This window comes from Perissodus microlepis, chromosome 7, assembly GCF_051167445.1.
Source record: "Perissodus microlepis isolate ML-2025 ecotype Zambia chromosome 7, ASM5116744v1, whole genome shotgun sequence".
Classification (NCBI taxonomy): Eukaryota; Metazoa; Chordata; class Actinopteri; order Cichliformes; family Cichlidae; genus Perissodus; species Perissodus microlepis.
This window is the reverse complement of record NC_140467.1, coordinates 52,800,324-52,816,072: the sequence shown is the minus strand read 5'-3', so window position 1 is coordinate 52,816,072 and position 15,749 is coordinate 52,800,324.

Below are 15,749 nucleotides of genomic sequence, written 5' to 3'. Positions count from 1 at the left end.
ATCTCCTTTTGATCAGCAACTGGGGAACATTTAAGACACAAATTTAAACAGTTTTACTTGAGCATAAACACACTATTTGTCACTGTAATGGGCTTATCTGTCACTTTTCTCTTCCAGTTACAGTACCACCTGCTGCTCCTGCAGGACAGAGTTATCAGCAGCCTCATTTCAGCACACTTGCTCCATGCTGTGTAAATGATTTAGGCCCCCTGGTTGACAATCTTGAGTATTGTCTCATTTTACCCTGCAGACAGCACAGAAGAAGCACAGTAATGGCTGAGTCTATTCACTCAGCATGGTGGGAACACAGTGGGTGGGCTGGGAAAGAGAGACAGCAGCACAGACCATGGCACACTCTGTTGAATAAGACAGTACAGGCCTCTAGCATTTGACTCTGTGCTCATTTTTCAGGCATTTGATCAAATCTATCTTTCACTGTATTCACTAGATTTAAAGCAAGTACATATATTTCATTATATTTCATTAAATTGTCTTTTCAAGAATCTCTGTTTCTTGAACCATCTTTTTGATGGATACACTGAAATTTGGTTCCAACATTATTGTTCACCTATAGCAGGAGTCTCAAACTTGCAGCCACTTGCGGCCCACATCACCTTTGCTTGTATATCGAGTTGAAGAAATAAAATGCAATATGGCCCTTAAAGTTACTTTTTTTTTTATTAGAGAGGATTTATTTGTTGTTGAGTACAATGTTAAAATAAGTTCTTTAAAAAAGCAAAATATTATTTAATATGAAGGCAATATGAGAAGAGAGTACAAACACGTTGAGGGACTGGCTGTGTTAGTTCAGTGAGAGAGTTATTTGTAGAGAAAACAATTTTCACTAGAAGTCAAAAACTAATGTGTACACTTACAGTGGCTTGCAAAAGTATTCGGCCCCCTTGAACTTTCCCACATTTTGTCACATTACAGCCACAAACATGAATCAATTTTATTGGAATTCCACGTGAAAGACCAATACAAAGTGGTGTACACGTGAGAAGTGGAACAAAAATCAGACATGATTCCAAACATTTTTTACAAATAAATAACTGAAAAGTGGGGTGTGCGTAATTATTCAGCCCCCTTTGGTCTGAGTGCAGTCAGTTGCCCATAGACATTGCCTGATGAGTGCTAATGACTAAATAGAGTGCACCTGTGTGTAATCTAATGTCAGTACAAATATAGCTGCTCTGTGACGGCCTCAGAGGTTGTCTAAGAGAATATTGGGAGCAACAACACCATGAAGTCCAAAGAACACACCAGACAGGTCAGGGATAAAGTTATTGAGAAATTTAAAGCAGGCTTAGGCTACAAAATGATTTCCCAAGCCTTGAACATCCCACGGAGCACTGTTCAAGTGATCATTCAGAAATGGAAGGAGTATGGCACAACTGTAAACCTACCAAGACAAGGACGTCCACCTAAACTCACAGGCAGAACTATGAGAGCGCTGATCAGAAATGCAGCCAAGAGGCCCATGGTGACTCTGGACGAGCTGCAGAGATCTACAGCTCAGGTGGGGGAATCTGTCCATAGGACAACTATTAGTTGTGCACTGCACAAAGTTGGCCTTTATGGAAGAGTGGCAAGAAGAAAGCCATTGTTAACAGAAAACCATAAGAAGTCCCGTTTGCAGTTTGCCACAAGCCATGTGGGGGACACAGCAGACATGTGGAAGAAGGTTCTCTGGTCAGATGAGACCAAAATGGAACTTTTTGGCCAAAATGCAAAACGCTATGTGTGGCGGAAAACTAACACTGCACATCACTCTGAACACACCATCCCCACTGTCAAATATGGTGGTGGCAGCATCATGCTCTGGGGGTGCTTCTCTTCAGCAGGGACAGGGAAGCTGGTCAGATTTGATGGGAAGATGGATGGAGCCAAATACAGGGCAATCCTGGAAGAAAACCTCTTGGAGTCTGCAAAAGACTTGAGACTGGGGCGGAGGTTCACCTTCCAGCAGGACAACGACCCTAAAGATAAAGCCAGGGCAACAATGGAATGGTTTAAAACAAAACATATCCATGTGTTAGAATGGCCCAGTCAAAGTCCAGATCTAAATCCAATCGAGAATCTGTGGCAAGACCTGAAAACTGCTGTTCACAAACGCTGTCCATCTAATCTGACTGAGCTGGCGCTGTTTTGCAAAGAAGAATGGGCAAAGATTTCAGTCTCTAGATGTGGAAAGCTGGTAGAGACATACCCTAAAAGACTGGCAGCTGTAATTGCAGGAAAAGGTGGTTCTACAAAGTATTGACTCAGGGGGCTGAATAATTACGCACACCCCACTTTGCAGTTATTTATTTATAAAAAATGTTTGGAATCATGTCTGATTTTCGTTCCACTTCTCACGTGTACACCACTTTGTATTGGTCTTTCACGTGGAATTCCAATAAAATTGATTCATGTTTGTGGCTGTAATGTGACAAAATGTGGGAAAGTTCAAGGGGGCCGAATACTTTTGCAAGCCACTGTATGTTAGCATTTTTATTTTGTTAAATATGAACAAAATTATAGCAGAAGTGCTGCCACGTGTCAGGCCAGAAAGAGAGTACCAATTTGTTTATTTGCTAGTTCAAGAGTGAGGGAAAAAAAATTGCGTTCACGTTTGCAGTTTTGTCTTGTTATACAATATTGGAAATTTAAAAATACAACAACAAAACACTACATTTTTGGAAATATTTGTGGGTTTGTACTACAAGACCACTAAAGTGGCCCTCCAATGAGATGACAGTGCCAGCAGCGGCCCACAGCTCATTTAAGTTTGGGACCTCTGACCTATAGGATCATAGATACTGTATGTTAGGTGACCTCCATACAGCAACCCACTCGGCTTTGCTGCCTACTCATTATCACTGACACCATTATTCTACTGAAAAAAAAAAACATTTTAGCCCAGAAAACCTTTTTTGTCATAGACCACCATTATAAAAATGTCATCTGTAAAACTGTTGATACAGCATATCAAACTGCGGACATTGTCTACTTTTACACTTTCTAGTATAAAAGATTCATCCATGAAGTTTTCGCATCTGTGAAACATCCAAAAAAATATAGAAAACAGTTTATTTTTGCAATTACACTAATGGTCTGCACCTATTTGCTGATTTGTAACACTTGTGAGCATGTGCAGTGGGCTGCACACAAACCTTAAAACAAAACTAGAAGCTAGAACACTGTTTTGGTTTATGTGCAATTTGCAGCTATTATCAGTGAGATATGCGGCTGTGTGACAAAGTGGCTAGAACGGAATTAATTTGCCAATTGTCACTTGCATATATTGTTATTTTGTGTTCTGTTATTTTACAGTCAGCCATAATGCTTTAGACATTGCTGGTGTAACTTCTCTTAACACACCATATCCCGGGTTTTGTTTGTGGTAGCAGTAGTTACATTCTTTACATCCATGCATGTGTTTTAAAGCAAACACTACTAACCATCAGATCATCCGAATTTTCTTCTGTTTACAGGCACGTCTGGTAAATTATGTTTCTTTATGTTGCTTTGGTTATACTTACCATGGTGTCCATGTTGTGTATTCAGGTCCTATATGTGAGACAGGTGTATGGGAAGGGCCGCCCACTACTTCCTGTTTATATAGGGTCATGAGGTCAATGATTGCATCACTGGGTGTAACCAAATGGAGGGTTTTTCATTTTGTATAGTATTGTTTGTTTTCTTTAAAGTAGCCTTTTGAGTTATATTGTATGCAGTGTTTTACTTTACAAACCATTTAGTTGAGTAAATGAGTTTGTCAGTTTCATGCATGACTTTATTCCTGTTCTTTGTTTAGAATTGTATTATTTGGTTTGACCTATTTTGTTTCAATGGTAGGGACTAACGAGGTCAGGTGTGGGCAAAGTCTTGTATAAAGCCAGTGGGATTTTTGCATGCCTGATTGATTGTTTTATGGTAAAAGGGAGATGCCAGCAATAAAATATGCTTAAAAGAACTTCAATCGTCTGCTAATGCTATTTACTTATCACCTTCCTTGCTGCTTAAGTTTATGCTACATCACAGGCTGCCATTTGTTTCTGTATATCCATGCTCAGAACTCTGGAAACCTCAAAATTTCCAGATAGCTGACTGTATCGGGACAGTCACTTCAGTAAGCAGATTGTGGTCCAGTGTTCATGCCAGGGTTTACTAGGTTTGGGCTGTATGCCCTTGGCCCTATTTGGGCTGAGACTCAGTCACTACAAGTGAAATTAGGCCTCGTTTAGTTTTAATTTGGGCTGATTCAAGGGCATGATTCATTAGCCCAAAACTCATAAGGTAGTACAAAGAAAACATAATCAATTTCTATCAGCCCAAGCTATAGCTAATCTTTATCTGATGCTAAATATCAGAAGTTAGCACCTTAACATACTGAGGACGATCAACATGGTAACCATTATTTCTGGTAAACATGCATATTGCCATATGTGTGAGCATGCTAATTTTCTAAAATTAGTTTCATTTCATGAGGCTAGCTACAGAGTTACCAGGAACATTTTTCATAATCTTGTGCTCAAATCTGTTATGAACTCGGAAAACTACAAATCCAATAATTATATTATAATTGAATATAAAATTCAAGATGGCTGCTTTTATACATAAAAACATGCTGTTTGTGGGGGTTTTGTACAATGGTGTGCAGAAGTCTTGAGCCACAGCCTGAGTTCTTTTAGGCAAGCTTTCTTGTAATTTCTTCAAACATCCTTCAGGAATGCTTCTTGAAGGACAATTCAAAGATTTTCTTTGGATGCTGGCTGCCTTTTGTTCCATTCTCTGTCGAGATGATCCCACACTGCCTTGGGCTCTGGGGAGGCCATTCCATGACTAGTAATGTTCCATGTGTGCTTTTCTATCCAGGTATACTTGTATTACATTTGGCAGTGTATTTGGAATCATTGCTGTGTTCAGAAATGAAGCTGTTGCCAATCAGAAGCTTTCCAGATGGCAGTGCATGGTGGAGCTCACAGTAATTTATTATTCTGCATTCAGGAAAGAATCATTGACATCAGCTAAAAGAAAGTGTTGAAACTAGGCTAAGCTAAGATATGCAACCTAAGATAGAGTTTAAGCATTTTTAATTTAACTTTTTAATACATGTAATTTAAAAATATCATTTAAAAAAAACCTATGTGGAAAAACAATGTAGTTAGTAAATGTTACTGTTGTAATTATATCTTTAACATAATTTAAACTAACTGAAATAACAGAATTTTGTGATGATTACACAATGCAATATAACTCTTTTTAAATATCAGAATGTACAAATACTTTTCTCACAAGTTTTACTGCAGCATTGAATATTTTGGTATTAAATTTGACTGTAATTTTTTAAACAAGTATTGCTATATATGTCATATGTCATATATTTGGCAAAAAAAGCTAGTTGTTGGTACATTTACTGTTTTGATAAGTTACACTATGCCTATTTTATTAACTAAAGCTACTGCTGAAAAGCTGCTTTTTATGTTGTTACTCACGCGCACACACATCCACGGTAAACCTTTAATTTCAATTTTCAGTTTTATTTGTATCTACATGATGTGCATGCCTCCTTGAATTCATTGTACCTCAGTGAATATTTTCCATGCAGATCATTGGAAATATTTATATATTAAATACTATCCAGGTATTCAGCCACAAAGAATGCTTTAAGACTTCCATTAACATGATTTCTATGGGTGGACTCTCCCCGCTCAGCTAAAATGGCTAGTAAGGGTGACAATGACACTCTGGCTCACTCCTGGGGATAATCACACACACACACACACACATACACACACATGCACAATACAAACCATAGTATCTGTTCATGCTGGGCTCATTTGCATTCTCATCAGTATGCATGAAATTTCTCGCTGAACTTTAATACCCTAACTGCTGCATAATACACTTTAATGAGCATAAGAGTGAGCATGACAATTAAAACTCGCATTAATCACTAAATGCTGAGGGGTGGGGATGTGGGGATGAGATGAGAGAGAGTGGAGGCAGGGAGGGAGGATACTGACTGAGGACTGGGGGGACAAAGAGCACTCCAGAGAGGATGGGGTGAGGAAAAGAAAAGAAACTGAAGTGAAAAATGAAGAAAGCATGCAGCCAATGGATGCAAAGAGGATAAAAAAAAAAGTAGGAGGGGGCTGATGAAAAGAAGATGTAAAGGAATAGAGTTTACTGAGTTTCTCATATTAAGCACAGTTGATCTGGTGGGGGCATCTCCACATGAGCAGCAGATGAATGGTGAAGTTTGCAGACAATCGAAACACCCTCCCCTCCCTGTTAGCCGTCCTTATCCTTCACTCGCTCACATTTCCCCACTTTCTCCTTTTGTTCAACGTCCTCTTTAAAGGGTGACAGCGAGTATTGTTCATAAAGGGGATAGTGTTACCTGATAATGAAAACCTTTACCTCCCCCCTTTAAGGTGCTCCCTCCCTTACTTTGATGCTGATGATGAGATAATTTGAAGGTTATGAATATTCATCTAAAAGAAACAAATACAATCTCATTTGGTTGTCTTTTACACCTCTGATCCCCCCCACCCTCAACCCCCTCCAGTCAGAGCAGAGGCATAAATGTTCTTAATACCTCTGTTTGATGGTTTTGTGTTTTGTTTTGTGGGGGCTGCTTTATAGGGTAAGTAATACAAAAAAGATTGTTGCTGTTTACCCATTATCAGTGTGCTTTTCTTTTATTTAGGGGGAATCCACATTTCTACCTGATGATTAATGTTTAAATGTTTTAGGGCTGCACAGCTAATTCTGTCTTGCTGTGAAAACACAAGAAGAAAAATGACATATGCACTCATAAACCAGTAGTGGCTCCTCTTTCAGAGGAGGAAACTATACTTTCAGGCTAAAAGTGAGGCTACAAGTTACTTGCTAGATAAATATTTTATTGTAATATTATGTTTTATATTTAATTTAATATTAGATTTTATATCTATATTATGTTATATTTATATTATATTAAGAAAAATAGAAATGATAGACTAGCAACTGTCCAGGGTACTGCACCTCTCACCCATGTCAGCTTGGATAGACTCTAGTCCCCCTGCAACCCTGAATTCTATAGGCAAAAGAAAATCGATGGATGGATTAAAGCAATAACGTCTGGTCCAAAGATGGTAAATTATCAGACTTTATTAAATGTATTCTATGGGCAGAAATAGGAGGTAATGTATAAAGCTTAATAAAAAATAAAGCAAATGTCAAAGAAAAATAGAGGCCACTCTACTAAACGATCTATATGTATGTGTATAAAATAGTTCAAACTAGCTCTTTTGGAGGCAGCTAGGATGATTAAATGATGTTTACATGTTGATCCATGAGTATTAGCAAAGTAATGTTTTTTATAAATGAATTTATTGTGTTTGTTTCTTTAATAGGTAATGTATCAGGAGATATTTTTTTCTGCAGAAAAAATCAAAGAATGTCCAAACTGTAGAAAAGTCATGGATGGAAACATATACAGACAGGGAAACCTACAGACAACACACTGACCTGATTATGGATAATAGCTATAGGAAATACTTCATAATTTATGGTAAATGTGGGTTACAATTAATAAATACGAAGACGTCTTTATGCACAGACAGATGTGTTTTCATCACTTCAGAAGTGGCAGACACTGACACAACACACTAGAGTGAACATATTATTAATATTACGCATGTTACTTCCACAACATGCGTAATACAAATACACACAGAGGAGATGGGTTTTTTATGCGGAGAGTATTCACTTTTCTTACAGCATTTGACCCTCTTTTGTCCTTCTTTAAGCTGAACACAACGTGTGTGTGTGTGTGTGTGTGTGTGTGTGTGTGTGTGTATCTTGAAGAGGCGTAATAAAAATTCCATCTGCATTTCCATAAATCAGACAGGCAGGTTTGTTGTCACCCAGTTGAGGGGCCTTAGAGCGAGGCCCCAGGGTCTGCTGGGATTAAAGGTTGTGTGTGTGTGTGTGTGTACATACAGTAAAACACATTACACATTCGCAGTAACAGTACCCACAGCTCATCAATGGTTCATCACTGGTGCAGCAGTCCTAATGTTTAAAACATATTTCTGTACGTATTTCCTTCTGTCTGTGCTTCCTTTCCTGTTTCTGTCATCCCCTTTCTTTATGCAGCTCACTGTCCTTTCATCACTAATATATTTCTACAATACGTAGGGCAGACCTGCTCTGAAAAATGATATGAAAATGATTTTTTTAAGAATATAAATTCCTGTGGTAACAGCAAACAACAGGCATGTTTTTATTGAAGTTTAATGCAAACTACACCCAAATTTAAAGAAAATCTGCAAATGTAAATGCAAATTAATACCTACTTCTGTGTCCTATCTATGTGGGTTTTTAAGGTTGGTCTATTGAGATAAACAGCAGATAGTACTTATTCTCCCAGTTAGTGCCTTTAAATTATATGGTTTAAAGGGGACCTTTGATTCCCACTCTATTCTTGTACACTACTAGAGCAGATTTACATTTCTCACATGTCACTGCCTTTTCACTTGATTAAGTCAACTGAATAAGTGTTTTTTTTTCTAAATGTTGTTTCATTTTTATAAGTCAACTTTTCTTTAAATAAAGTTAGTGCCTAATAAACCCCACCCTGTTACAGAGAGTGTTGTAATCGTTGAGAATAGAGTTCAATCCCAGACTGTGGAGACATTGGATTGCTACTGATTCCAGAATCTCATCTCCATATCTCTCTGCGTTGAGATTACCTCCGATGATGACCGTGGTGAAAAAGCCTTGTTTTTACAGTGAGGGAGTTGTCACCACACACCATCACACAGCCTCCACAAAAAGCTGTTAGCCTGTCAGTGAAACAGTCAGCTTAGCATTCTCTGCATTTTCTCCATACTTTGACCCTATGATCTGACTTCCATAGACAGAATCTGGACTCATCGCTGGACATAACATTCCTCCGTATGTTCAGTGTAAAGGTATCTGATGGTGAATGGCACTGATGGCAGGCCTCTTGACAGCCCTATGAGACTGGAGACTGACATGGAACTTGGCCTTTAGTTTGGAGATGGTGCTAGGGCTCATTCAAATTTTTCTGCAACGTGGTTTTGCTAAACAGCTTGAAGTTCTCCAGTATCATAGACGCTATCCAAATCAGTCAAGTATTGCATGCTTGGAGCAGGCACCAACAGATTGTTGTAGCTGGGTCTATGCTCACAGGTGCTGCTAATCACCTGTTAATCAAGCACCAGATTATCAGCACCTGGGTTACCAGCAGCTCAAAACATGAGTAAATAACAGAATGAGTTGGTCGGCACTGACAGAGAACATTTGGCAAGTTTTTAGTGTGCACAACCCACAAGTGCATTTTCCTTACAAATGTGGCACCGTTTAAAGGGAAATAAAATGGCTTTCCAACAGTACGAGTTTTATGGTATGCGCCAACGAAATAATCATTCAAACACAAATTTACTTACTTTTGTTTACTCAAGTTTCTTTGCTACCTAGTTTAAGGTATGGTTAACAATGTGTTTATATATACTGTTTCGTTGTTCATTATTATTATAATTATTATTGTTGTTCTTGTTGTTGTTTGAAACAAACTATTAGTTACTCTTCTTTTAAGCCAACTTTTATCTGATTGGCTGCTCACTTCCAGAGTTGTATGGTTAACCATATTAGAGATCTGTATCTGGAAGTCGCACAGGATCTTACCATGGTCATTCTCGACCACCCTAGGGGGCATCTCCCATTTTGTCCTCGGGACTTCCAGGCCATACATGACACAGATCTTCCATTATACAATCCTGGCAATTTGGTTATAGCATTTCATACATGCCATGTACACTGACTTCATTTAATTTCCCATGTTTAATCACCGCTGTAACAGTATATCACAGAATACTGAAAAGCATAATAGGTCACCTTTAAAAAGAACTATACTCAAAATGCTGCAATCATAAAGGAACTGTTTTTTATTTTTTGTTTGTTTTTTTCTATTAATGTGATGAGAGTGTTTTTATTTACCCAAATACATATCTGATGTTTGGGTGTAATGTTTGATGTCTAGTTCTAGTTGAAAAACAGTTTGAAAATGAAACATCAAGGTGCAATGTACTCTATGAACATTATCTGAAAGTCATTGTTAAGCTTTCAATCAAGAGGAAGCTGTTCAAGAATTGTTGCATGGAAATTGTTGTGCTTTGTCACCCGTTTTATCTCTGCAGATCTCCCATGAAGGAATGGGAGATCTTTTTCTTACTATGTTATTGGTACAGCTACTGTTTTATATCAATATTTTAACAATATGGGCTGAGCTTCCAGAGAAATGTAATGTGTTATTAAGATTAGTTTCAATTCAATTCAGGTTTTTATTTATTGAAAGCTGGTATTTGTCTGATTGTGCTATTCAAGATGAGAATTTGCTAATTAGTGAGCCAACACCACACACCACAATACACATGTGCCAAAGTTATTTTGACAATATAATCTGATAAATGTAGCTATGTGATTGACTAGCATGATTGACATGAACCTAAACCAGAATTGTCAAATTAGTTTTATATCATGGGTCACGTATAGGATACTTTGATCTTAAGTGGGCCGGACTAGTGAAAATTAATAGTAGTGATGTACATACTTCATTAGAATATACTTTAATACACTTTAATATTTCATATATTTTATTAAAATAGCAGCCAATTACCATTATTGATACTATCAGGAATGTGCACATATTATTTAAGCAATACACTTTTAAACAGTCTTGTAATATTATTTGGTAACACCGTTATTTGTTGTTACATGGTTATTAATAATGCTAAAGAGTTGCAGCTTTACAGAAGATGATGCAGATGTTTGTAAGACGCGTAGAAGTACGCAGAATTACTGCTTTGATTGGTGCTGTTTCTCTTGGTTTTATTGGTTTTTAAAGCATTTGGATATGTTGGAAAAATGGTTTGTGTTAAAATACATCAGCTGAGATGTGGCAGGCAGCTGTTCATTTCAAACAGCAATTGTTCCATCATGTCCACGTGATACTGAAAGTTTTCTTTTTTTAAACAGAACGATTTTTCCTACATCTAATCCAAGAGAATGGATTGTATTCACAAAGATAAGACGTGTTGTGGACTTACTCATTCGAAAATGACAATTAGCACTTATTTTTATTGTTGATTGTCCTCATAGGTGGACAAAAGAATGCTAAAGTCCTAAAGATGATTACAGTAACCTCACATATCAGCTCTGAAGGTGTTATTTTGTGATCAGTGATGTATTTCAGTATTACTCCACCCCCACTGCCTTTTGATTTTTGTGAAAAAGCAATAAGTATTTAAGTCCACCAAATTCTTCCATAGCTGTTTTCACGTGCACCGTAGCCCTTAAGTTTTCTCAGTATTACCTTGCGGAGTTGTGTGTGAGAATGAAAAAATGCACATGCCCAACTTACTGGATTTTATTTTATTTATTTAAAGTTAACCTGATGGCCAATGTGAAAATAATGTAGGTAATAGTGTTATGTGTTCTGCCTGTTATGCAGTCTTATGGAAAAAGGCCAGAGAGGGATGAGGAGGAGTCTGTCTGAGGGATGATGCAGAGGCTGACAAAGCAGCATCTTTGCCCTGAGCAGACAAACTGTGTGCATGAGTTACACACATAACCCATGTTAAAATGGGTTATGTGTGTAAAATAAAAAAAAAAAAAAAAGAAATCATCCATCCATTGATCCATCCATCCATCTTCTCCCACTCAGGGTCCTGGTCACAGGGGCAGCAGTCTACACAGACACCAAGACTTCCTTCTCCCCAGCCATCTAATTTATCTTTTTCAGAGGGAACACCAAGCCAGTTGAGAAATGTAATCCCAACGTCCCAACTCTGCCCTGAGGCTTCCTCTTAGTAGGACATGGTCAAAACACTTCAGCTAGGAGGCGCCCGGGAGGCATCCAGGTCAGATGCTGTAACTACTTCAACTGGCTCCTTTTGATGAGGAGAAGCAACTCTACTCTGAAACCCCATTGAAGGACCAAGCTCCTCACCCTGTCCCCTGTCCCGGGCGAGTCAAGACATCTGTTGGATTTTTTTTTTTTTTAACTGTTGATTTATCAGTCAATCTTTGTTGTTATGTCCCTATGATCACAATCTCTGGGTAACTTAAGACTTTAACAATCTAATGGGTGCTGAAATTAAAACTAAAAACTAAAGCTGGAGTCTCTGTCATGACAGCCTAACCTCCAAAAACATCACACATTCACACATTTCTCTTGACTGACTAGTGTAATGGTTGGATATCTTATACAGTTTTATTTTAAACAGGAAAATTGTTGTTGTTGTTGTTGTTGTTGTTGTTGTTGTTGTTGTTGTAACAACTAATGAGCTCTAGATGAAGAATAAAAAGCACAGCTTGATGTTATCTTATTTGACCACAACCTAAAGCAAATATACTACTGTTAGTCTGAGGACATGAATCTGACTCAGCTACATCTTTGGGTTCACCAGCACTGGACTCAAGGCTGCAAAGAAACATCCTCCTGAGATGGTAAATCAACTGGTTCTTTTCTACTGGAACACTCAAAGCTTTTTATACTACGTCTCATTCAACAAGTGCTTTCTAACATTCACACCCATTCATCCTCCGATGGACAAATCAGAGAGCAACTTGGGGTTTAATATCATGCCCAAAGATATTTTGACAATCACAGCATGTGGCATTTGTAATTCAAAGCAGCTGAATGAAAATTAAAGGCTTTTCCCATGCATTAAATTTGAAGGTAAAAGAAGGTGCTGGGTGAAATTAGCCTTACCACTAGTTGCACTTGCAGTCCATTGACCTGTCTCTTTAAGAAAGAACTGAAACTAAAATCTGACAGAGAAATTGGAAAAGATGTCCACAGAAGAGACAGACGAGTCAATGAAAGGCATGGATGTTGCATTTAAATATAGTCCTATTGTATCATTTTACTGTTAAGATGTACTGACACAAATTTGATCCCGATCCTTTTCTCAGATTCTGTCCAACAATCCAAACACCAAAAGGTTTGCAAAAAACACACATAAAATAACATTTAATATAACTTCTTTTGACTTTTAATACCAATTATGTTCAATATTTCATTCTAAAGTTTTATCTTCAGATCTTTTCAGTCCTGTGTTCTTTAGTTAAATAGTACGTAAAACAGGGACAGAGAAGAAGACAGAGGGAGGGGAAAAAAAGAAAAAACTGACCCAGAACCTCTGGGCATGTCACGAAGCCATTAAAATTAATTTGAGACTCAAATACGTCTCCAAGCCCATCATTTAACTCTCATTGCCATTTATGTTCTTTTCAATTACATGAAGGAGTTTTAAACTGTTATTAATCTAGAACCTCTTCTCCTAAAAGTTTTTTTTTCTCTCTTTCAGTGAGAGGAAAGCTCCCCCAGAAGATTTCACCCTCAGAGGGCCGGTACCAAAGATAGCGAGGGCGTTTTTAAGCGTGTACCTCCCATCTGATCTGATCTAGCAGGTTTGCAGTGGTGAAATTGATCCCAGTGGTAGATGCGCTGACAGGCCTGAGGAGCCAGTGTTCAAATGAATTAAGAAAAGGAGAAGAAGATGGCGAAAGGCTTTCTGTTGTTCGTCCTCTAAATAATACAGCGCAATGATAGCCAGCAAACAAAAGCATTTGTGCTGTGAAGGAGCGATACTGGGGATAGGATAGAGGCAGAGGAATGCTTGAATTACAGACGAGAATGGAAACATCTTTTTTTATACGTTTTCTTGTCTGTTAAACATTAATGAGAGAGGATGGCGACAGCGTTCCAGTGTCTGACCATCCAAAAGAAAAGCTAGTGAAAAGACTGGAAGCCACTAGGGTGCGTTCCCAAATGGCCACTTTTTTAATATTTGCAGCATAAAATATATATATTTTTATACTTAATTTTATAGCTTGAGGGTGAACAAAATAAATGAAAGGCGACCGATTGTATCCAAATTCCCTAAAGGTGATTAAACTTAAATGTGTAAAGTCTCGGCAGGGAGATTTAGCCCTAAATAATTAACAATGCCGTATTATATTGCTATAAGAATAATTCTGCCTCGAAAATGCTGCATGTGTTTTTTAACATTCATGCATCTTAAAAATAATTGAAGGGCCTGTGCGCTACTTAATATTTCATCCCCCTCTGCCTTTTTCCAAATTTTCACAGGCTGAACGATGGCTTTTGCACCCCCAAAAAAGAAGGATATGAATTTTTCAGGCTTTTTAAATAATTAAGCTCAAAGTGTTTGGGGGGGCAGCAAAGCCCTGATAAACTAATCTGAGATGGAGGAGCAGGAATAAGGTCTGAGAGGGACATTAGAAATTTATTATTTTATCAGCAGCTATTTATTATTAACATAGAGAGATCCCATTAGCATTCATAGACAAAGGGACTCCTGGGAGGATGCCCTGTGGATTTCAAGGTGATACATTAAAAGAGAAAAGTTTAAGGAGGGGAAAGTGTCTGCTCCAGCCCCTGATCTGCATATTAGCCAACATCTTTCAGTCAGTGAAGTCAGCAGGATTTCTCTGGGTGGATTTTGTGAGTGGATGGCAGATTTAAGATGTGGAAATGAATCGTTCTGACTTCACAAAGTCAGCTACTGAATACTTGATGGTAGAAACTCAGAAGAAGTAAAGAAACAGGGCACAGAGCCCTTTCAGATCACTGCCATCACAGTGTGTACAGATGTTTTTGTTACTATGATGATAAACCTTAAAGACTGTAGTGAATTTACACCACCACTACCAACAGGCCTCCATTTTTCTTGTTAACATTTTAGCATGTATGTATGCTAATGTTCAGAGTAGATCTAGAAGACACATTTCACCTTCTCTTAATCCTATTACACCCAACATTGATTGCAGTTCAACTGGGGTTGCAATAGAGGCCCTCAAGGTATGAATGGAGTCAAATGACTAAAATTATTATTTACGCCTGCATCTAGATGAAAAACCCCTTTCTTTGTCTTTTGCACATATATTATTAATAATATATGCAAATTTCTGATAAAATAACAATTATGTCCTTCAGTTTTTTTCTTACAGGGAAACTGATTTTGCTCATTGCATTAAGCATTTAAGACAGAACACACTAACATGATGGTTCAGATACAATAACTAGATGTTGGAAGCCTGATTAGTTTAATTTAAATATACCTATTGTTTATAATGTTTTGTACAGTCACTGTGCATTGTACTTGTATGACTACGCATCTGACAAAAAAAGAACCTTGGATCTGATTAAATCAAAATACTCATTTTATTGAATACACCTGTTCAACTCCTGATTAACACAAATATCTGTCAGCCAATCAATCAGCCAGGAAAGGTGATTTAAGTGACTTTGAATATGACGTGGTTGTTGGTGCAAGATGAGCTGGTTTGAGTGTGAGCCACTGTGGCTCAAGAGTTGGCAGTTCGCCTTGTAACCAGAAAGTTCAAGCCCCGGCTCTGACAGTCTCGGTCGTTGTGTCCTTGGGCACTTCACCTATTGCCTACTGGTGGTGGTCAGAGGGCCCGGTGGCGCTGGTGTCCGGGAGCCTTTTGCTTCTGTCAGTGCGCCCCAGGGTAGCTGTGGCTGCAATGTAGCTTGCCATCACCAGTGTGTGTGAATGGGTGGATGACTGAATGTAAAATGCTTTGGGGCTATACAAATACAGGCCATTTACCATTGAAGAAACTACTACTACTGATCTAGGATCAAACCTTTAGGAAGGGCTCAGCCTTTAATCATAATATGCATACATTGTCTTGCTATT